Source organism: Grus americana, chromosome 2 (genome assembly GCF_028858705.1).
Source record: "Grus americana isolate bGruAme1 chromosome 2, bGruAme1.mat, whole genome shotgun sequence".
Classification (NCBI taxonomy): Eukaryota; Metazoa; Chordata; class Aves; order Gruiformes; family Gruidae; genus Grus; species Grus americana.
Genome location: NC_072853.1, coordinates 138,603,627 through 138,624,275, shown reverse-complemented (window position 1 = coordinate 138,624,275; position 20,649 = coordinate 138,603,627).

Below are 20,649 nucleotides of genomic sequence, written 5' to 3'. Positions count from 1 at the left end.
GATAAAGTAACCTGGGCTGTTCACGCTGCCTATGAACCATGCTGTTGTGGTGGCGTTACCACTGCTCACAGTTCAGGCTGTGTCAGCATTTCTTTTATAAATATAAATCCTTATTTCAGAAGCTTAATAACCTAATAAGCCTTGAAATTTCACACTTGTCTGAAACTTGGCACAGAGTATTAACTTTGCCTTTTACCGCATTAAATAAAAATATATTTTAGAGAGGAACATAAATGAAAAATAAGCTTATTGTGTTTTGCTGCCTTTTCTATCTCAAAGCTAATTTCGTTTACTGAAATGGTGTGTTCCAAATGGAAACCTTTGAAAATTTTGTCTTAAGTTAAAAGTTGCAATCATTAGCATTTGCAAATCAGATCTACACACATCACACAAACTTGCAGAGCTCCCTCATGACGAGTGGAGTTCTCGCATCAGTGTCAGTAGAGCTACTCCTATGCAGTTACAGTTGTAGGACAGGACACATACAGAAGACAGAAACATGGACATGTCTTTCCTTAGTTTTTTTATTATATAATTTCAAGTCCTCTCATTCGTTAAGTACATTTTCTTAACAGCGGAGATGTGTAAAAGTAAATCAAATGCAGAGTTTTCTCTGTCTTGTGGAAAAGCCAGCGCTTGTAAAATTTCTGGCTGTTTTCTAAACCATCAAGAAAATAAAAATTGGAAAAGGCTCTAGTCTCAGTAGAAGTACTGAATCTTTTGATGTTTGCTCACCCCATTGAGATAACCCTGAGATTATCCCAAGGATTATTAAGGGCATAGCTTGCCTGGACATAGTATCTTCTTGCATAGAATAGCATTTTTTCTTAAAGGTAGAACTAACACAGGGATCCTGTATTAATCAGGGCTTCAGTCTGACCTAAATCACTTCTGGCTTTTTCCTTATGGATTCACTTAAGCCTCTGCACAGGGGGTGTAGAATCCGGCTGTTCGAATCTGCAGTATTTTATCCTTCCTTTGCATTCATTTTAGCTGCACGTACATGCCTGCACAAAGCTGCTCTTGCACACCCTTACCAGGGAGTGCTGATCTGCTCAGAAGACTAGTCATGCTTTCTGCTCTTACTTTGCCCAGCTAGTTTTAAAGAAAGCACAAACGCCATGTAGTTAAAAAAAAAAAAAAAAAAAAAAAGCACTTTTTTCCCTCCTTCCTTCCTATCAAATAGCTACTCCCACTTTCAGTGGAATGGCCATAATTATCTATTTTGTGTTGGAAGATTGTTACTCACTTTAAGTGCTTTGGGTCAACTTTAGAGTGCCCTTCCACTCAATCTGATTTCCTTTTCTTATTTACCTCCCTAAGGAAAGTTTACCACATCTATAATGCCCTCCCAGGAGCAGCGCTGTGGGTTTTCAGTATAACAAGGGCACAACAGTCAGGATTCATTTTACCTAATATTAGATCTCTAAAAATTAGGCATTCTTGTCCAATTTAGGCATCTCTAGATCTTTTTACAGTTCATGGAAATGTATTTGTTTAGGCTATGATTCATGTCAGTTCAGGAGTGGTATCTAAGGCAGGTCAGATAAATCACCCTGTGGTGTAGCTTGTTTCTCTCTCTGCTCTACAGCAAGCATAAGCTGATTAACTCAAATATAGACACCTGCCTTTTACACCAACTGTCTATATTTATATCCTAAATGATAGCCCCAAATCTGTGCCAGGTACTCTGCTGGAAAATGCAGGTGTCTGCCATCTGAAATCTGTGTCAATCTGCAGCAGCTGAGAGCCTCTTGCAGTGCTTTTCCTTAGCAAAGCCACTCCAGTGCTTCTGGGTGCTGGCCAATGACCACACTGTTCATAGAAGGAAAATATAAAGACCAGTATATTAAATAATATATATTAAGAAAAAGTGAAGTGAAAGCTTTTATTTACCATGAACACTATGTTTCACAGTTCAGATATTTTTGCTAGAGAAATCACTAAACCAAATTACTTCCTCTTACAGTGTTTTTTTGGCTCAGTCAAACTACTTGTGTATGCAAAGGTAGCTTTTTCACCGAATTCAGTGGAAGCGAGAGAAGGCTGTAGAACTGTGCAACAAAACTGCCATCTGTAAAAGCTTTTAGATGGTAAACTTCACGTTTCTTTTCTGAAAATGGAAGTAAATCCCCACCTACTCGTTGATACTGTAATTGAGGCTAGCAACACCTGTGCCTGCTTCTGCACGTGTTGGGAGTTGCAATTGCTCTCCTGTGATTACAGAAAGGCCACCAGCAATCAGGCTGAAATTGTTAGAGGATGAGAGGGATTTGTTAAAAGAGAGTTTGCTAGCTGGTGTTTAGGAGTGGCCTGAGTGGAGAAATGAGATGTGAGGGGCTTACTGTTCTGGTGTCTCTTCTGTCTACCAAGGTATGAATAACTGATAGCCTTTCTGATGAGAAAATCCTAACTTAGGAGGGGGTATGAAAAGGGATCTTCCTTCTTCCTGTATTGTGAAAATTGTAATAATTTAATGCTTTCCTAAGTATCTGTTATGGTCAAACTTCTTATTGGTTAAAGGATTCAAAAGTCACTATGGTTAATGCTCTGAAATTGCATATAACTTATTTCTTCAGGAAGTCAAACTGAAATGCTGGGAGGTGTAGTAGAGGAAGAGACCTAGAATGTACAGATCTTAAGGTATGGTGCTGTGAGCTTTGGTGTTTAGTGAATGACTAAACTGAGTGTATTGTGCACTTCTGTAGTCTTGGGGAAAAGTGTGAGACTGTTTTGTTGAGGTATTGTTTGATCTTAAAAGAAAGTTGGTGTGTAGACTTAGTGAGAGATCTGCATCCCCTTATCACTGTATCATCATGTGAAAGCACACCAAGGGTGTACCTCCTGAAGGGTTGTTATCTCTGATGTGAGACCAGGTGCTATGACGTCCTGTTGGTTATCTCCAGTGAGAAAATAACTGTATGTAGATTCCAAAGCAGATATTATCTGTTTCTGTAAACATCCGTTTCACTCTGTGTATTGTGTGGATTCAGTGAGGGTTGTGAAGACATCTAAGCTGGAACTGAGACTGCTGCTGAAAAGCTGCACTGTGCCTGTTAGCTTTTTCTCTTCCACCGCAAATACGCATAGAAAGCATTTACCTATTGCTTCTCAGGCCTGTGGCAGTGAATTAATAACGCATACCATAGTGCAACCACTTACTAGTGCTGAATTTGCTGGGATTCAGAGAGTTTTCAGTCCTGAAGAAGAGAGCAGTGGGGGGTATGATCCTGCAGTGGACTAGAGGATCAATGGGGCTACATTTGGATGTTTTGGGCAGAGTGCTTAGGAGTTTCCATGTTTCTGGGAACCTGGCAAGTATTCATCTCCTTTTTAATATGTGTACTAATGTTGTTTGTTGGGCCATTGATTTTTTTTTTTTTGAGCCTGCTGTGATTATTTTTACACATTGAAATGTAGAGATGTATGAACAAAGGCTTAAACAAAAAACCCCAAAAATGCAGTCTGGAGGAAAATTATAGAATGGTTTGGGTTGAAAGGGACCTTAAAGATCATCTAGTTCCAACCTCCCTGCTACAGGCAGGGACACCCTCCACTAGACCAGGTTGCCCAAAGCCTCATCCAACCTGGCCTTGAACACTTCCAGGGATGGGACCTCCACAGCTTCTCTGGGCAACCTGTTCCAGTGCCTCACCACTCTAACAGTAAGGAATTTCTTTCTAACATCTAATCTAAATCAGCCCTCCTTCAGCTTAAACCCATTACCCCTTGTCCTGTCACTACACTCCCTGATAAACAGCCCCTCACCAGCTTTCCTGTAGGCCCCTTCAGGTACCGGTAAGCCGCAATTAGATCTCCCCGGAGCCGCCTTTTCTCCAGGCTGAACAATCCCAACTCTCTCAGCCTGTCTTCACAGGAGAGGTGCTCCATCCCTCCGATCAGCTTCGTGGCCCTCCTCTGGACTCAATCCAACAGCTCCATGTCTGTCTTGTACTGGGGCCCCCAGAGCTACAATACAACAATGCTTAGAAGATATTATAAAAATAAAAGCTATTGAATGTGGTTGTAAACATTAGTTGGTAGGTGACAAGTTAAACTTAATTGTAGAAACTTTTCTTGTATCTGTTAATTTGGCCCTAATAACTGCCTTCTAATAAATGAACTTCAGTAAACAAGTGACTCCAGATTTTTTGGTAATATTTCACGGGGTGGCGTGTGTGTGTGTGGCTTTTGGTTTTTGAGTTTCTTTTTTATTATTATTTTTTGGTGCAAAGTGAGCTACACTGGTACCCCTTCTATCAAGCTGCTCAGTTCAGCAGCCTTCAGCAGCAAAGCCCGTAGGATGCCCTCGGGAACAGGGCTGGTGAACTAGGCAGCAGACATAGGAGAGCTCCTGCTATGCAGCATGCTGAGTTAATATAGGTGCGAGGTTACTCTTGCTGTGAAGCCAGGGTTTGTGTGCTAGCTGCTGAGAGCCCTACTTTCAACAAGCCCTGGCAGCTGTAGGCTCGCTTGGGCTCTGGTAGTCTGTCTTAACCAGCTCGGTGGTGGGAACCCCCAAAGCAGTGTGTCTTCTAGGCACTAAAAAGCTCTTACAGTGCCAGTAGCAGTTCCATCTAAGTGGGGATCCGCTGTGTGTATTTCCTCCCCCCCCCACACACCCCCCAGGCTCCTGTCGCTGCAGCAATGGTGTTGGACTCTAGCATGTTTACTCCTGTGTCCTGTGATTCTGAAAAGCTTGCTTTAAATCCTAATGCAGAACAAATAATCCTGTATCCAAGCAGACTGCTGAATTTTCTCCCTCTTGCCCTCAAAAGAGCTCAGAGAGAACATTGAGGGTATTGCAATAACCTTGCTACTCTTCCATAAGGAATGTAAAAACAGGATAGGATCTCTTGAGAAATATTTTGATAGGGAGACTAATGACTAATTTGTTGTTGCTGTGTTTGAAGAGCCCTTTGCTGCATTTCCTCAGTCAGTTGTCAGTGGTGTCTGGAGCTAGAAGCTGTCAGTGTTGGGTCTCTGGGCCTGCAGAGCAATGCTATCCATGTCACCCTCCTCTGCATGACCAGCCAGAGGCTCCATCTGACCTCTGCGGGCTCCAAAATGTGCTGTACTGCTCATACAATCTCTCCTGGGGAAAGTGATTAAAGTCACTTTGACATAGGCTATTGCATAATGATAAGGGTTGAACAGTGTAATGTTTCTGTCTCTCCAAAGGAGTGGTGCTGGGGTGGTTATCGCTGCCAGTGGTAGGTGCCGATGCTTGCCGATTGCCTGTGCACCGTGGTGCTCTGTTTCAGTTTGGGCTGGCTTGGTGAAGCTGGCATGAAAAAAGCAGTGGATGTCTCTTATGTCTCTTATTTGGATACTCTCACTGGGTGACTTTCAGGCTGCTAGGTGTTTGGAGAAGCTCTTGGTTACAGACAGGCATGCTCTCCTCCAGAGAAAAGGAGGCAAAGCTTGGGGAGCAGGAACCTTAGGAAGCCCCTGCCTCTGGGTGACTGGACCAGAGGAGCAGCCCTGTCCCACGATATATGCCAGTGTTAGCAGTCTCCTGCCTTCCTCCTCTCCTCAGCAAGGCTTCATATCTCCTGGCAGTCCTATGCCAACATCCCCAGAGTGCAGCCTTGGTACACAGTCATGTGCGGCGGCAGCTTCAGGAGGCAGCCCTGCGGGTTCGAGTCCTCTGCTTCTGTAGAGCAGTCATGCCTCGGGAGGGTGGGAGAGTCCAGCCTGCATACTCTGCCCTTGGCAGTCTTGTCTTGAGAGCCCGACCAGTATGAGGGGCTGCAACAAGCTGGGGACGGGGTGGATATTGTGTGTAATGCTTCTGCCCAGCCTTGGTAGGCACAGCTGGGAATCAGCTCCAGGCAGGTCTTACTCTGGGGGTGTTAGCAAACTAGAATAAATTGTTCTTGTTTTGGGAAGTGTTCAAATGGAGACATTGGGCAGGGCCCAGCCTTTCTTTTCCTTTCTCTTCTGATAATCAATAGTTAGTAGACCACTTCCTTTGGTGGGAATGCAGAGATAGGCTGAGGCTTGGTTCTGCCCTGCATGGTGGGTCCTATCGCAGCTCATGGCTGCGTAACGTTTCCACAGCGCAGCCCCATGGGGGGCCCTGGATGTGATAGCTGGTGTGACACTGCCTCAGGATTCTCTGGAAGAAAGGGGCAGATGGGTCTGCTGTTCTCCACTGCCTGTCCAAGATGTGGCAAAATGGGTCTTGTCCAGGCAGTATGTGCCCGACACCTTCTCCTGTGGCTTGTAGCGTGTACCTGGTCTTGTTCTGGCAAGCTCCTTTTGTGTCTCCTCTTAGAAACTTTTCTGTGGCTTCCAGGTATTAACAATTTCTAAATTTCTTCACTGTGATTAAATGAAAGGGATATAATTTGGTGGAGTAGTGCTGCTCCCAGGGGAATGTTGTCTGGATAAAGGCTTTCCTGTAGTCAAAGTTTGCAGTCTTTTAAGAATGTTATTTCCAGTATTAGCATTTTCTTATCAGTTTTTTTAATGATCCTCAAAAGGGTTTTTAATCAACTTTTTGGATTATGGTCTATCTATTTATCAAGCTCTCTTCCAATATTAAGACTGGATTTTTTTAAATGTGGAATCTCTGACTCCTACACTCATAGGATGAGGCAGAAGATTTCAAAAAAACTGCTAGATTCTCGAGCTGTATCTTTATGGTATGAAGTATTCAGTAAAAATGTTGCATTGCATCTTGTAGTTGTGCTGGCACAGTTGCCTGTGCAGCTGTATTATGGCCCTTACAGTGAGCTGATCTGGCTTCTGGAAAATTTCCGAGTTATCTTCCAGTTTATCAGTTCAGAGTGCAGCTGGCTGGGCTTGCATGCCAGCGCAATTGGAGGGGACCGTGCAGAGATTCAAAAGATGGGGTTCAATGGTGGTAATACCTTCAACTAGTGCTGCTGAAGAATTCTGGATCATGAAATCGGAGCCTTGATATTTGCTAAGTAATAACAATATGCACAAAGCATAATTGAATAAAATGATACTTTTTTGTTTGTTTTGAAAAGCTGAAAAAATTGTTACGGACTCCAAAGGATCCCTAGATAGAGGTCATTGGTCTCACTAGCTGCCATCACCAAAATAGAGGTGAAATCGTTTTAAGCGAAAGCAATAGGTGAACCTCAGTTTTTAATGGTGTTTGCCTTAATCTACAAAGGTTTTTTATGATTGCTGTTTTGATATTTTCTAACACATACATCTGTTACATCACTGTACAGTGTGCTAATGGCACTTTTTCAGTCTCAAAGCAAGTATTATAAGTTTCAGAAAACTTATGTATGCAGTTGCTATACTTGTTTATGGTGATTCACTCTTTGATTCATTGATCAAAATACAAACTTGTTTCTGCAGAACAGGGAAATTCTGTAGGCTATACTGTTATAAGCCTGCTTTCAGCTTCAAAACAACTATCTGGAAAGCAAAAAGTAAAATTGGAAAATTGGAGGGTGAAAATCCTTATTACATTTGATAATTTCTGGGGTACCAGGAAATATGTGAGGTCAATTACAAGAAGTGATAACTGTCAGAGTTAGAAAATGTTTTTTGTATTGTGGGAGGTTTTTCGTGTTTGGGTTTTGCTTGGGGTTTTGGTTTGTTCTGTTCCTCCCTAAGTTGCAAGGACAGAAGGATGAGAACTTGATCCTCCTCTGAAGGCTGGCAAATAAAGCCTGGAGACCTCATGGTGGCTGAGGACAAGGAACCATCTGTTCTGAGGGTCATACTACAGTACCCCGTCCTGCTTGCCTACTTCTTGATGTGGTGCATAAGAAAGGCAGGCCTTGAGCTTAATGGTATCTATGCTTTTTCTTTTCCTTCTTGTCCTTCCCACTAGTGTTGTAGGGGGGAAAAAATATGATACCTTAGAAGTGTCATGCTTGCTTAAGTAATTCCTAGCTACCTTATCTTTTAACCTTTGTTTCCTCAATTAGCGTGGGGTTGTTCAACATATGCAATACCTGACTTGAGTATTAAGCAATATTTCATCTTAAACTCTGATGTGAAATTCTTTAGCTTCAATTTTCATATTCAGCTTAAGTGATATTGTCTGCTGACAGCTTTGCAAATCATCTTGGTCAACTCTGTTCTTGGCTAGAGAATTACAGATGTGTATGAAAGCTTGTGATGATAATGAAGCAAATGTCACTTCTCCTTCCAGTTTTGTTACACTTAATTGAACATTTGAAGTGAGACATTATTTGGTTGGCTCAGATGGTGTTTGTTTTCCTTTCAGAAGGAGGTGAGCTGTAGCTTCTTCTGAGATGCATATAAATAACTCTTTAAGAGATGCAGTAATGGCTGAGTTGGCTACTGTCTCTGTCAGATTCTTAGATTAGTAATTAGATTACCCAATAACACCTGGGAGGAGGATGCAATTGATCTCCCCGGGCGCAAGAGCCTTGCCGTTCCCTCCCTTCCCCTGCCAGCCCGGGCTGCCCATGAGGCAAGGGGCAGCAGCAGCTGCTCCTGGGGCTGGGAAATACCTGTGTACTGGAAGGCGACTGCACCTGGGCTTCTGGACAGGCCAAATAGCTGCCTGTAAGGTGCCACTTACTGTAAGGTGCCTTGAACGGTTTGGGTGCCCTCCCTAGGGCACGAGGAGGTGCTCTGGCCGAGAGTAGCTGTCTGTCTTGCTGGTCACCTCTGACCCGTGGGAACTGATGACTTGCTGCTGAGGCACCTCCAACTCTGGTGACTATGTAAACTGGAACTTATGAAGATGAGCTCCCTCTTTCATGGTAAACCATTGCCTAGTTTTCTGTGTGTGGATTTATGAGGGTTTAAAGGGGTGTGTGTACTTAAGGAAGTTTCAGCCTCTTCTTTACTCCCTTCTAAATTAACACCTTGTTGCGACAGCACTAGGAACTTGGGCTGTCCCTGATGGATGCTGCAGGTTCCCCGGCCTCCCTGGCAGTGCTGCCAGCCAGGGGAACTGCCTGCAGCACACAGCATCCCTCTCTTTTCTGCCCAGCCAGACCCCGACTTAGGGCTTACCCCCTTGCATCCTGCAGTGCTACTTGCATCACGTCAGAAACCTGGGCTTATATGTGGAAAACAGTAATAATGCATTCATTGTTTAATAAAGGGAAACAATCACAACTCATATTTGGTCCATCACAGCCTTTTGTCCACTCTTGCTTTTGTATATTTATTTAGACAAAAATAGATAGATTATGATGTTCTGCTGCATTATCTAAAGTGAAAACAGTCTTTGAGGGATGTGACTTGCCTTTAAATCTGGCCCACTCAATTGTGATCTTTGTGTCTCTTTGGGTAATGAAATGACAAAAGATCTTGAAATGACTGAAAACAAGCCTGCTGAGACTTAAAATACAATAATAAAAACTGGTATGATTCTCTTTATCCTAATTGCCTCTCTTGTGATGTTCAGGCAAATATCTTACAGTTCAGTTGAGCTATGTTCCACTTAGTCTGCTATTGTATTAGGTAATTGTTTTTTTCTGTCACACTTTATAAATCAGGAATTTATCTGCAATAGAATTGATTAATAGATGCCATAATCTTGTTACACACGTGAGTAGCATGTCTTAAGCACATCAATAGAAGGCTTCACTATCTTTATGTACATCACTATACAGAACTGAACTTATGATAGCATAACACCATCTGTTAATTGTTTGGTAACTCCTTAGTATAAAGAGATTAAGGAGATGTTCATATATACTTTGTGAAGAAGGATCACCAGAAATTCATTAATGGTAAAACATATATACATAAACAATTTCTAGGAACATTCTAGTTGCCAACAATTATATTTAGGTTTATCATGATTAGGTACTCTCTGGGTGCCTACTCAGACCATGCTTGGACATTAAAAAGATGCAGTACCCACTTTAGGGTTTACAGACTACTCAAAATTAGTGGGAGGGCATTGAGGAAAAACAGGGATAGCTGGAGGAAAGAACAAAGGCTATGCTTGGGTGGTTGTGTAGCTTATGTCACTTCGTTAAGTAAACAGGGTGGTTCTGCTAAGCCTTCTGACTTTGTAGTTGTAAGGATATGTGCCTCCTGTACCATGCCAAACCATCCCACTGATAGAGAAGTTAACCTGTTCTCCATCTACCTGTCATCTTGCCAAAAAATGACGTGTAGGTTGTGATGTGGGGATAAGATCAAATGTAAAGGATCAGTACTGCCTTTGGGAATATTTCCCTTATTCCTTCTCGTGGGAGACTTGTCTGCTTGCTGTCCCCAGCTGTTAGTCTTACCGTTGCACTGTTAGTATTTCATACACACATTCTTTTTGTAATTTCTGCAGCAATCATCCCCTTGGGGTTGGGGGGAGCAGGAAGTATTAAAAGGCAGATCCAACAAGGATGTAGTTGTATCTCTGTATCATTTCTTACCTTATGTGCTGGGCATTGTGCTTCCATCTTTGCAACTTTACCTGGCAAAGCATTGATGCGTGATGACACCTTGGCAATGTTGTTACGTGTGCTGGTGGTGTAGACTTGATAGCAACAGAATAAATGCTTGTGCTGGTGAGATAAGTGAAGCTAAAGCATTATACCACAACAAATGCTTTTGCTCATAACGCGAAGCTCTGCAGATAAGGAAGGACCTTCCAGTTTTACAAGTCTCTTGGGTATGTCTGCGATCTTAGTGGGTCTTTCTCATCCTACCTAATCTGATCATATAAACTAATGGTGATAAACAGTTAGAAAAGATTAATTTCAAAGGGAAGACTGTCATTTCTGCTTGTAACAAAACTATTATCTGGAAGTCTCTGTTCTTCTCCAGTTTGTGAAGGTGTATGGGACTAATGCCGGTGCATCTATTAGCACAGCTATAGCGACTTGCATGTATGGAGAAGTCTTTGTCACTGCCGAAGAAATTAGCTCTTTCAAACATCCTTAACCTGTCATTTGCTGTGGTGACTACAAAGATTTGCTCCCCTGAGCTGCTACTGTCTTGATGTTACTGCTCCACTGTGACTGCTTGTCTCCCTGGCTGTGTACAGTGGACTTGGGGCTTGCCTCCAAGCCTGTTATCACCCTCTGGAATGCTCTTGGGTGGCTCTGGCACACCTGAGGGAAAAGGGTGGCCACCTCTCCCCATACCATATATTTTATGGCACATGCCAGGGCATGGTGGAGGCAAAGTCCTTTCAGCAGTATCACAGGCTGTCTCAGGCAGCTGGAATAGCCCATGTCTTCTCTACAAAGGACAAGCACTGCATCTTTCAAAGGCAAGTGGGGCCAGTAAGGAGCCTGAATGAAACCAGGCAATGCAGCTGGATTTTAGGAAAACTTCAGGCTTTGTGCTCTTCCTTGGCCAGTGTGCTTAAAATAGCTAGTTTTGGTTACTGTTTCCTTCAGATGGACAGGTAGGAGTATATCATCTCTTTGCTGCTGAACTTAAATTGTCTTCTGAGGCAATCTCTTTTCTGTACACTTCATAGTGCCATAGGCTCTGGACTCTTTGTAACAGGAGCCTCGGACTCCTACTTGCTCTGCCTGATGCAAATGACTACCAATGGTGTCCAGCACTGTATGTGTGGGCAGTTTTAGGTTGAGGAAATGATTCTGTAGCAGCTTAGCTGGCTAAACCTGACAGCTGGATTATATGAATCAGCAGTCCTTGGTCAATGAAAACCAAAGTGAGTTACTGAAATATCAGTCACACTACCTGATGCCACCTCAGCTGATATGACCGCTTCTTTTTGGATGTGATCTGAGAACTTTGCTTCACTATGTGCCTGACAGTTGGCCTCTTCTTATTTTACTTAGCTGTGATGAGGTACAAGTATGTACCACTGTTACTACAGTAACACTGTAATTGAATGTTCTAGTAAGAATATGTTTATCTTAAAAACTATATTTATCTTTGAATAGTCTCAATTTAGCTAAGATCCTTTAGAAGTGAAATTTAAATTTATACTGGAATAGGCTTTCTTGCAACAAACTTAAAAATGTATCATGAACAAATTGTGTGTGTAGAGGGGTTGTTTGAAGAATGGTTTTTAAAAATGAGCAAGGTGTCTGAAATATCTACGTGCAGCAAGCAATGAAAGCTATTAAACTGATTGTCATCTTGCTCTGGTTGGGAAAACAAAATGAACTAAACTGAAGAAGCCAAAACTGAAGTTCTGGGTCTGATCCAATGTATGCAGCCAAAAGGAAAACATATCTGTTATTTATTTGCATATGCTTGGATCAAGCCTTGAATTTGAAATGGGGAGGGGGGAAGTGGGTAGAAAAGGATGGGAGACTTTCCACTGACTTCAGTGGGTGTTGACTCAGATTCTTGTTCTGTTCCTTCTTAGCAGAAACACTCTCATGTAAGCTAAGGAGGACCAGATCCTATCTCCTTCCTTTCCATCAGTACAAAGTATCTGGGGCCTGCTACAGCATGAGCAGAAATAAGCAATCCCACTGAAGCCTGTGGGCTATCTCCTTGTTAAGTAAATGCTGCCTATCACAGATGGAGCTGTAGGCTATTAACCAAACTTGTCAAGCACTGGGAATACTAATGAGCAGCCATGGTTGACACCGATGGAGACAGTTAAACAGAAGGATTCTCAGGTTAGCAAAGGCTGAGACTAGCTTTCCTCGGAAGGAATTTTTGATTCTGAAATGTCTTGTCCTTGGTTGGCCACTGACTGAATGGCTTAATTTTTCCAAGCCAGCCTGTTTACCTTTTTTTGTAGAGTGGGGGAACATTCTTTTATTGCAAATTCATGTTTTAATGCTCATGACTTTGTTCTAAGAATTGGGACAGCAGTTGGATTACTCTTGCTATAGAACAGAGTGACTGAAGAAAGTAGTTAGAACTTGTAATGTTCTCTTCTAGTTAGTAGATCTAACTGGTCTAGTTTGTATGAACATTTGTGCTCAAGACCTACTTATGGACCTGCACATCACTGTGCAAAGGGCTATGCAAACACAGACCAAAAAGTCAATACTCAGCCTTGCAATTTAAATGAGATAAACAGGAAGGAGAGGAATACAGGATGATGGAAAGTAGGAGGAACCGAAGACAGTGGTGACCAGATGCTGGTGTGCTGTGTGGCCTCATGTAAGACCAGCATCCTTCAGAACTGGGATGCCACTATAGCATATTAGTAATGAAACAAAGCAGAGGGCAACTCTGGCTTCTGAGGCTTCCTAGTGCTGTCACCTAAATTAGACCCATTCCAAAAGAAATACTGTGTTTTTAATATTATAGTGGGTTTGGGGGGTTTTTTGAACTGTGAACTTAAAATGCCTTGGAAAACCATGCTGAAGCCTCTCTATTCATAGTTTTTCTCCTTTGGAGACTGGAATGGGTAAAACAGTTCTAGAGGACATACTAGATGGAAGTAGGGGATTATTCTCCATTCTGTTAGCTGAATGTTGCTGATTTTGGAAAGAGGTGTTAGTAGTCTGTGAGAATTCATGCAGGTGCAATAGCTCCACTCTCTCCCCTGGGAAGTGATTTATCACCAGTTTAAAGCACTAACTGACCCATACAGCCACCTGCCTTATGCCACAGCAGCTGGTAATAATGTTACTGTGTGAAGGCTGCTATAGGTAAAGGGAGGCTATAGTCTCTTTCTGTCCTAAGCAGGAAGGAACTGTTCCGAAAACAGAAAGTCTATTCCCTGCTCCTCAAAACTTTTTTAAGTTAAGGATTTGTTTGATTGACTGGCTTGCATGTATGTGGTTCTCAGATCATCTTGGGGTGTTCTTATTGAAATGATAGGGTAGGAGGGCTCTTACCTCTCCTGCTATTATTGTTTGTTTAGGTGTGTAGGTATTTCCTGCAAAGCTAGCTCAACAGAGCAACAAGAGCCTGACCATGCAGACATCTGTAATGCATGAAAGTTAAAAGTTCAAGCTGTTCTGCAGTTTGCATAGTTTACTCTTTTAAACTTGGCAGTTTATAATCTCTTCTGCCTGTTTGTGGATTCTGCTCAGAATCTCCAAAAGACTGGAATTTTCCATCTTAAAAATAAATGGAAAGCAGGGGGAACTAAGTGCCTCTGAAGACCCTACTTCAAGTTATTTCTTCCCTCCTTTAGGTGAAAGAAACTTCATGTGAGGTTGTACCTGAGTATCTTCTTGTTTCCCTGGACAAGAGCAGCCTGGGTCTTGACACTCAAAATCATCAAATCAAACTCTTGCAGGATGCCTGGTCCCACTTCCTGTTCTTCAGCGTTGGCCCTGCTATGTTGGGCACAGTTGCTCAGCACCTTGTCCAGTCAAGTTGTGAGTATCTCAAAGGATTAAGATTCTACAGCCTCCATGGGCAGTCTGGTCTAGTATCTGGTCATCCTTATTTCGATTCTCCTCTTCCAAGGGCTTTTGATGACTGACCCTTTCAGCCCAATGATCCAGACAGGTCTATGCTTCCCTTATTTGCCACCCATCCAGCTAAAACCTTTATGACTTGGCTGATCTGGATACTGAAGGAGACTGTTGAAGGCTTTGTTAGAGTTAAGGTAAATTATATCAACTGCTCTTCTTTTGTTCAAAGTCATCTTTCTCCTCATAGAAGGAGATCAGGTTAGTCAAGTACTACTTCCTTTTGGTAAGTCCCTGTTGCCAGTTCCCTGTGACCTTCTCATCCTTATTGTGCTTAGAAATGGCTTTGAAGACTTGCTCCACAGTCTTTCCAGGGACTGTGATTAAGTCTGTGGCTTCCAAAGATCATCCTTCTTGCAGAGGAATGTGACATTTTTGCCTTTCTATAGTTATTGGGGCCCTCCTGAAATTGCCATGACCTTTCAAAGGTGTCTGAGAGTGGCATCTCGGTGGTGCTGGCCAGCAGTCTTATTTGTTGTGCGAGCCCACAGGACCAGACTCTTCCATTAGGCAGAGGAACCAAAAAGGCCTGAGAGCAAACCTTACCAGAAGGGCCTTTTCAGCTTCTGTTACCAGCAAGTCCCCCAGCCCATTGAGCCACAGAACCATGTTTTCTTTAAAATTGCTGTTGCTGACTTTGTACCAGGAGAAGCTCTTGTTGTTGCCTCTTGCATGGTTTTTTTTACTAGGGAGCTTCAGCCTCCCTAGGACCATCCCTATATACCTGGGTAATGTCCCAGTTTCCCTTTATCCTTCTACTTTTAACAAACCCCCCCCTACTAGCATACATGAATACCCATGGTTGAGGTAAGTTGCAGAGCTTGAGACTGAAGTCTAGTGCGGGCTGATAAAGGACATGCAGATATGAAGAGGGACTGCTAAAGGTGATCTTAGTTTTGATGAGAACTTATGAATTTTTCACTCCCTTCTCAATTATGGTAGCTCCTTCCTGTTGCAGGCTGTGTATTGAATCATTGGGGACATATTCTACTCCTGCTCTTCAGGTGTTGCCACCTCTCACAAGCAGTCCCGTTCTGATTAAAGGAATTGCCTGGCTATATTACTTAAATTCTTTTGGTCTTATTCATATATAGCCTGAAGGGGGTAGGGGGGAAGAAAAAGCATACAAACTTTACGTGCTCCAAGTCAAAAGCCACAGTGTAGGCAGGCTCATACCAGTGTGGTACAGGCCAGCATCAGGGTAGGTGTTACAGCCAAGCTCCTGATGACTAGTTACAAGTCCAGTCACTTACTACACTGCTGATGCTTCCCCCAGCCCTCACAAGGAGGGGTTTAACCTCTGCACTCCTTAACCCACTAACTTCATTTTCATCTCCGTACAGCTTGCTGAAATACTTCTGGATGCAGCATTTACTGCAAGTAGAAGATGACAGAAATGTAAAATTTCTCTGAGCTAGAATGAACATCAAACTAAGCTGTGTATTACTTGACAGGTAGCTCTGTTGGACTTGAATGGCTGCATGAGAATTTGGAGCTGTAATGTGGCTCTTAATGTCTGGACATCTTTCACTGGCACTGATTTTTTTTTTTTGCTTTATTTAGCTTGGGAAAACAGACTACTCTGTGACATCCATTTTATAAAGCTCTTACTAAAACTGATTTTTTTCAGCTGCTGCTGCCTTCAAGGCTGCTAGAAATCCACAGGATGAAGCCAGAAAGAACATAATCTGTTGAACTGTGATGCTGAAGCAGATTTGCAAACATCAAAAGTGAAGAAAATATTCTGCTTATAAAACATAAATCACTACAATCTCTGAAATAACCTACTATGATAAAATGGCAATGAATTTTTCATGAAGTACAGCAATAGCACCAGATGGCTACTGGGCCTGTGGGAGAATCTTCCCATTTCATACTAATTCTGAAAAACAATGAACTATAAATGGCATGCAGTAATGAACAGGTCACCCACAATGCAGTGACCACTGTCAGTTTGGTCTTAAAATAAATGTATGGAGTCAGACTTGTTCTGAACTGGCATATCTTCCTGGACTTCCATCTGAGATCTGGCTCCATGAGTTCTTGTCTACACAGGTCTCTTTGCAGTGTGTAGGTGGGTGGTGTTTGGCTTAAATTGCTTTATGCTCAGACAGTTGTATTCTGTCCCTTTTTTTTATCTCGTCACATCCTGCTATAAATAACCTGCCCTCAAAGTGATATTACTCCAATGTGGAATGGATAATACCACTGTAAAAGTTCACATGAACTTTACCCATGTTGTATGAGCTAGAGCAGTAGTCTCTACAGTGCATGGCTTAGCTTGGTGTTAGGAAGTTGGGCTCGTTTAGCTTTGTACTTTTGACTGTTGAAATGATGCTTTCATTAAATGTTGACATGTGCCCAGCTGTATTTGTAGTCTACTTAAATTTATGGCAAGTTCTAGCCAGGAGTGTATTGTCTAGTGAGAGTCCTCTGTGCTGCTTTTAGTCATGGTTGGTGACCTAGTTTGTCATCATCCCTAGTAAGGGAAACCCTAGAGCTTGCTTTTTGTGGGTGGGTGTTTTTTTTGCTCTCCCTCCCAAACCTAGATCACATTTAGGCCTTAGATGCCATCAACCTTTTTTGGTTTTTGCTTATTCTTTTTTCTACCTCTTTATTTTCAGAGTGGCATGCAAACTAATTTGACAAAGCCAAAATATGGTTTTATCTGTCATTGTACTTCTGATCAGTGTACTTCTGAAAGGTGGGAAATGGATTTGAATACGGGGCTGGTGTGTGTGTGGGGGGGGGTTATGCATAAACACTGCCTCTGCCTTAAACCATTGCAGATTAAGATTTAGCACAGACTAATCCATCTGAGCCCATACGAGGTTAAAGACTTTTTTTCTTAGTCATGTGATTTTATTTTACTTATTCTCAAGTACCCTCTACAACTTATAACCCCAGTGGAAAAGCTTGATGGATTCCAAAGCCTTTCTGCAGGGGATTTAACAACCTGCATGTACTTTGCCCTCATGAATCTGCGAACAGGAATTCTGTGCAAACGTATGGGTGTATCCACTCCGGAGTGAAGTTCAGAGTCCTTATTTGGCTACGTGGCTGGTACGTCCACATGGCACAGTACAAGCCACGTTAGTTTCGGTGACGAACAGCATAGCTACGTCGGCCTGATGCTGCTTCTCAACTAATGTGCCTTGTCTCCCTGCAAAGCCAACCAGGCTGGCAACAGTGAAGTTAGCCGACGTAGCTCTGTAACTAGAGATGCTCTAGCTAATCAGAATATGTATTCCTGAATAAATATTTCCAGAACCATACATATCCATGAGTAGACACATACCAAGGCAAGGTATAGCTTATGCCCCTGTTTTTAACAGGGATACCATCTTGGAAAATAGTAAGTGCGCATATATTCCCCCCACTCTATTTAGGTCCCTTCTCTGCCTTGGTGGCATACCTCTGAATAATGTGGTCTAGTGTAAGTTGGCTTGTAGGCATTAAGTCCAGCCCCAAAATTATAAATTAATGTTTAATCTAAAGTATTATTATGTTAGATGCCACTGTACTCTGCTGGAGTAGGAAATCAATGCGTGTGGGTGGAAGCGAAGGGGGATAGAGGGCACCTGACTGGATCCGTAGCACGTGTCTGGGTTGGGCTGGGAGGAGGAGGCTTGCACAGCCCCAGGACTTCGCTACTCCCCTGTGTGGCATGCAGGCACTGCACAGAAGAGCAGATGCTGTCTTGCAACACCAGCAGTTGGGGGGGGATTATTGCACTATATTTCATTCATTATGGGCTATTTCTGGCCAGAGACTTTGTTCGGGGTGTTGGTGGTGTTTTTCGCGTGTTACTGTAGAGCGTTGTACTGCAGCATTATGGTAACCGTTCTTTATGGGCCCTTAAGCATGCCACGTGCTGCAGAGGTGCTGAGGCTGAATCTCAAAACTGAGGCTATGGTGAGAAGTGCTGGAGTTGCAGTGAGGGTACTGCCTGCCACCTTCCTTTCAGAGAAAGGTGGCATAGGTCATGTGGTGACGCATAGTGTTAGCTGAGCTGTAACGTGTTGCTGACTTCATGAAGTCAGTTTTACCTGAAAACAACTGATCCGTAACTCCTGGGTTTTCTTCTGTTTAAACCACCTTAAATATGAACCTGAAACCAAGCAAATAGGAAGATTTAGGAGTGGACTCAACAAAGCCTATTCCAAATTTTTTTGAAAAAGGGGAAAGATAATGGAAACTGTGCCAAGCAGTTGTGGATGGGTGAATGGATGAAAACAGGAGAGCAGTTTGGAGGAGAGGAAGCTGGGTGTTACGCAGAAGCAGACTTCCGAAGTAGGAAATGTTACTGTAGTACAAATATGTGCAACATGCTGCTCCAACCCGGCTCTGCAAGATTCTTGTATGAATACAAGGTTCAGAGTACTACTGTACAGTGGTGTGCCCCAGCAAAAACAAATAATTAAAAAAAACCTTTTCTGTTTACACTCACTGTGACCCTTTCTACATATTTATGCTGAAGCCTGCATACACAAGCCCTATTTTAGATGTCTTTAAATATGTGTTGTAACTCTCCTGAAACATCCACTTAAGATTTTATTGCTGCATTTAACCGTATAAAAAAAAACTAGTAACAATACAACTGTTCTATGCCAAAGTCATTCCACCTTAAACAAAACAAACCATTATCTTCCTCTGTCTACATTCTCTGCGTATAAACACAGGGCTGCTTTTGCTGGCTAGAGAACCTCTCTGGCTATTCATAGCATTACAAAAAAAATCTTTCCAGATTCTCTAGGTACCTATTAACAGGCTTTTCTTTTTGATATGGGACAAAAAAGATCACAAATATCTGAGACAGATAGGGAAAGGCTAGAGGCTCCTGAGAGATGCAGCATTTCTATTGTCCTTTCTGCTTTTCAGCAATCACTCTGAAGTCACACTGTTGATCTACAAGATACTCAGGAACAATCCTCTTGTCTTGTGAAAATACCCACTGAAAAAGCTTCATGATTCAGAGAAGAGGATGATAAATACCTCTAGGGCTACCGCTGCTCCCTGATATCTTGTTTTACTGATGAATGCCAATTAGCTGGACCTGAGAAGTGGTGTTCTGCTGAGCAAAACAAATGCAGGCAGAAGGAAATATGTGGTGATGTTGCTTGCTTATTTCATGATCCTGGGGTTTTTTTTTTCATCCCCTGCAAAGTCATGCCTCTCTGTCTGCTTGCATAATGTATATCAAAACCACTCTACTTCAGAGAAAACATAGCTGAACATCGTCTGCCTGCAGCCACTGAAAATCTGTCTGAAAGTGAAATGAGACTTTCTGGAATAACATGGGAGGTGGAAATAGTGTGACCTTGTATTCCTGAACTCTGGCAGCTGTTTAAAACATACTGCAGGAATCAGCCCATGGGTGCGGGTGGCTCAGAGCTCTTCAGAAGCAATTTTCTAATACAAATACACACACATTTATTTGGGGTTTGTGTGTGTGTGTTATGTGGCTGCCCCTTGAGCCCCGTGCCCTAGAGCTGCCGAGAGCAGAGAGGCAGAGCAGCGCCCGGTGCCAGCACGGGTTGCTGTGGCCCTGCCAAGGTCCCTGCTCGGGGAGGGAAGGCGTGTAGCTCCATTCACTCCTCCTGAATTGTACAAGACGAGCGTCAGCATGAGGTCAAAGAAAGAGTCAAGTGCATTTATGCATTTTTTTTCTTCCAAGTGACTTTTTTTCCCTTCCTCCTCCCTGATCTTGTCTAAACTCTTTTTTTTTTTTTTTTCCTCTCCCCGTACTGGCAGAGCCCCTTTCCTCTTTTGCTGTGACGGCATCGCGGCGGGAGAGTGTGGCTTTGGTGGGGTTTAGAAATCTAAGAGCGCGTTTCCTTTCCCACTGCTTTCCGCTGAGTCAGAGCAGCGCAGGGGTGTTCCTGACAGCTGCCTTCATGGCGGGGCTCGTACGGCGTGCCTCGGCCGCACCCGCCTGCCAGATAAACACAACGCTCTGTCTGCTCACGAATTCTGTACTTTGGCCAGTTTGAGGCATTTTTCAAAGCCGTGCCATTGTCACTTTTCCTTTGATGTGCAAAGCTGAGCGGGAGTATGAGCCGCCTGTTTCTACTGCCGAGAGCTTGGGAGATAACAGTGTTATCAGAGCAGGAGATGAATACCCGTGTAATGCCGTTAATATTCAGATAGCGCTGACTTTCAAGAGATAATGGAAGACTTTCAGTCAGGTACTTCTCCTTGTAACACGTAGGCTGGACTAACCCACTGAGAAAAGGGGATGTATATGAAATTTCTTACCTTTATTTAAAATAACTGTAAAAAAACCCCAAATCCCTTCCCCTCAAAAAAACCCACAGATAACCCCCCCCCAAAAAAAAAAACAAACCAAACC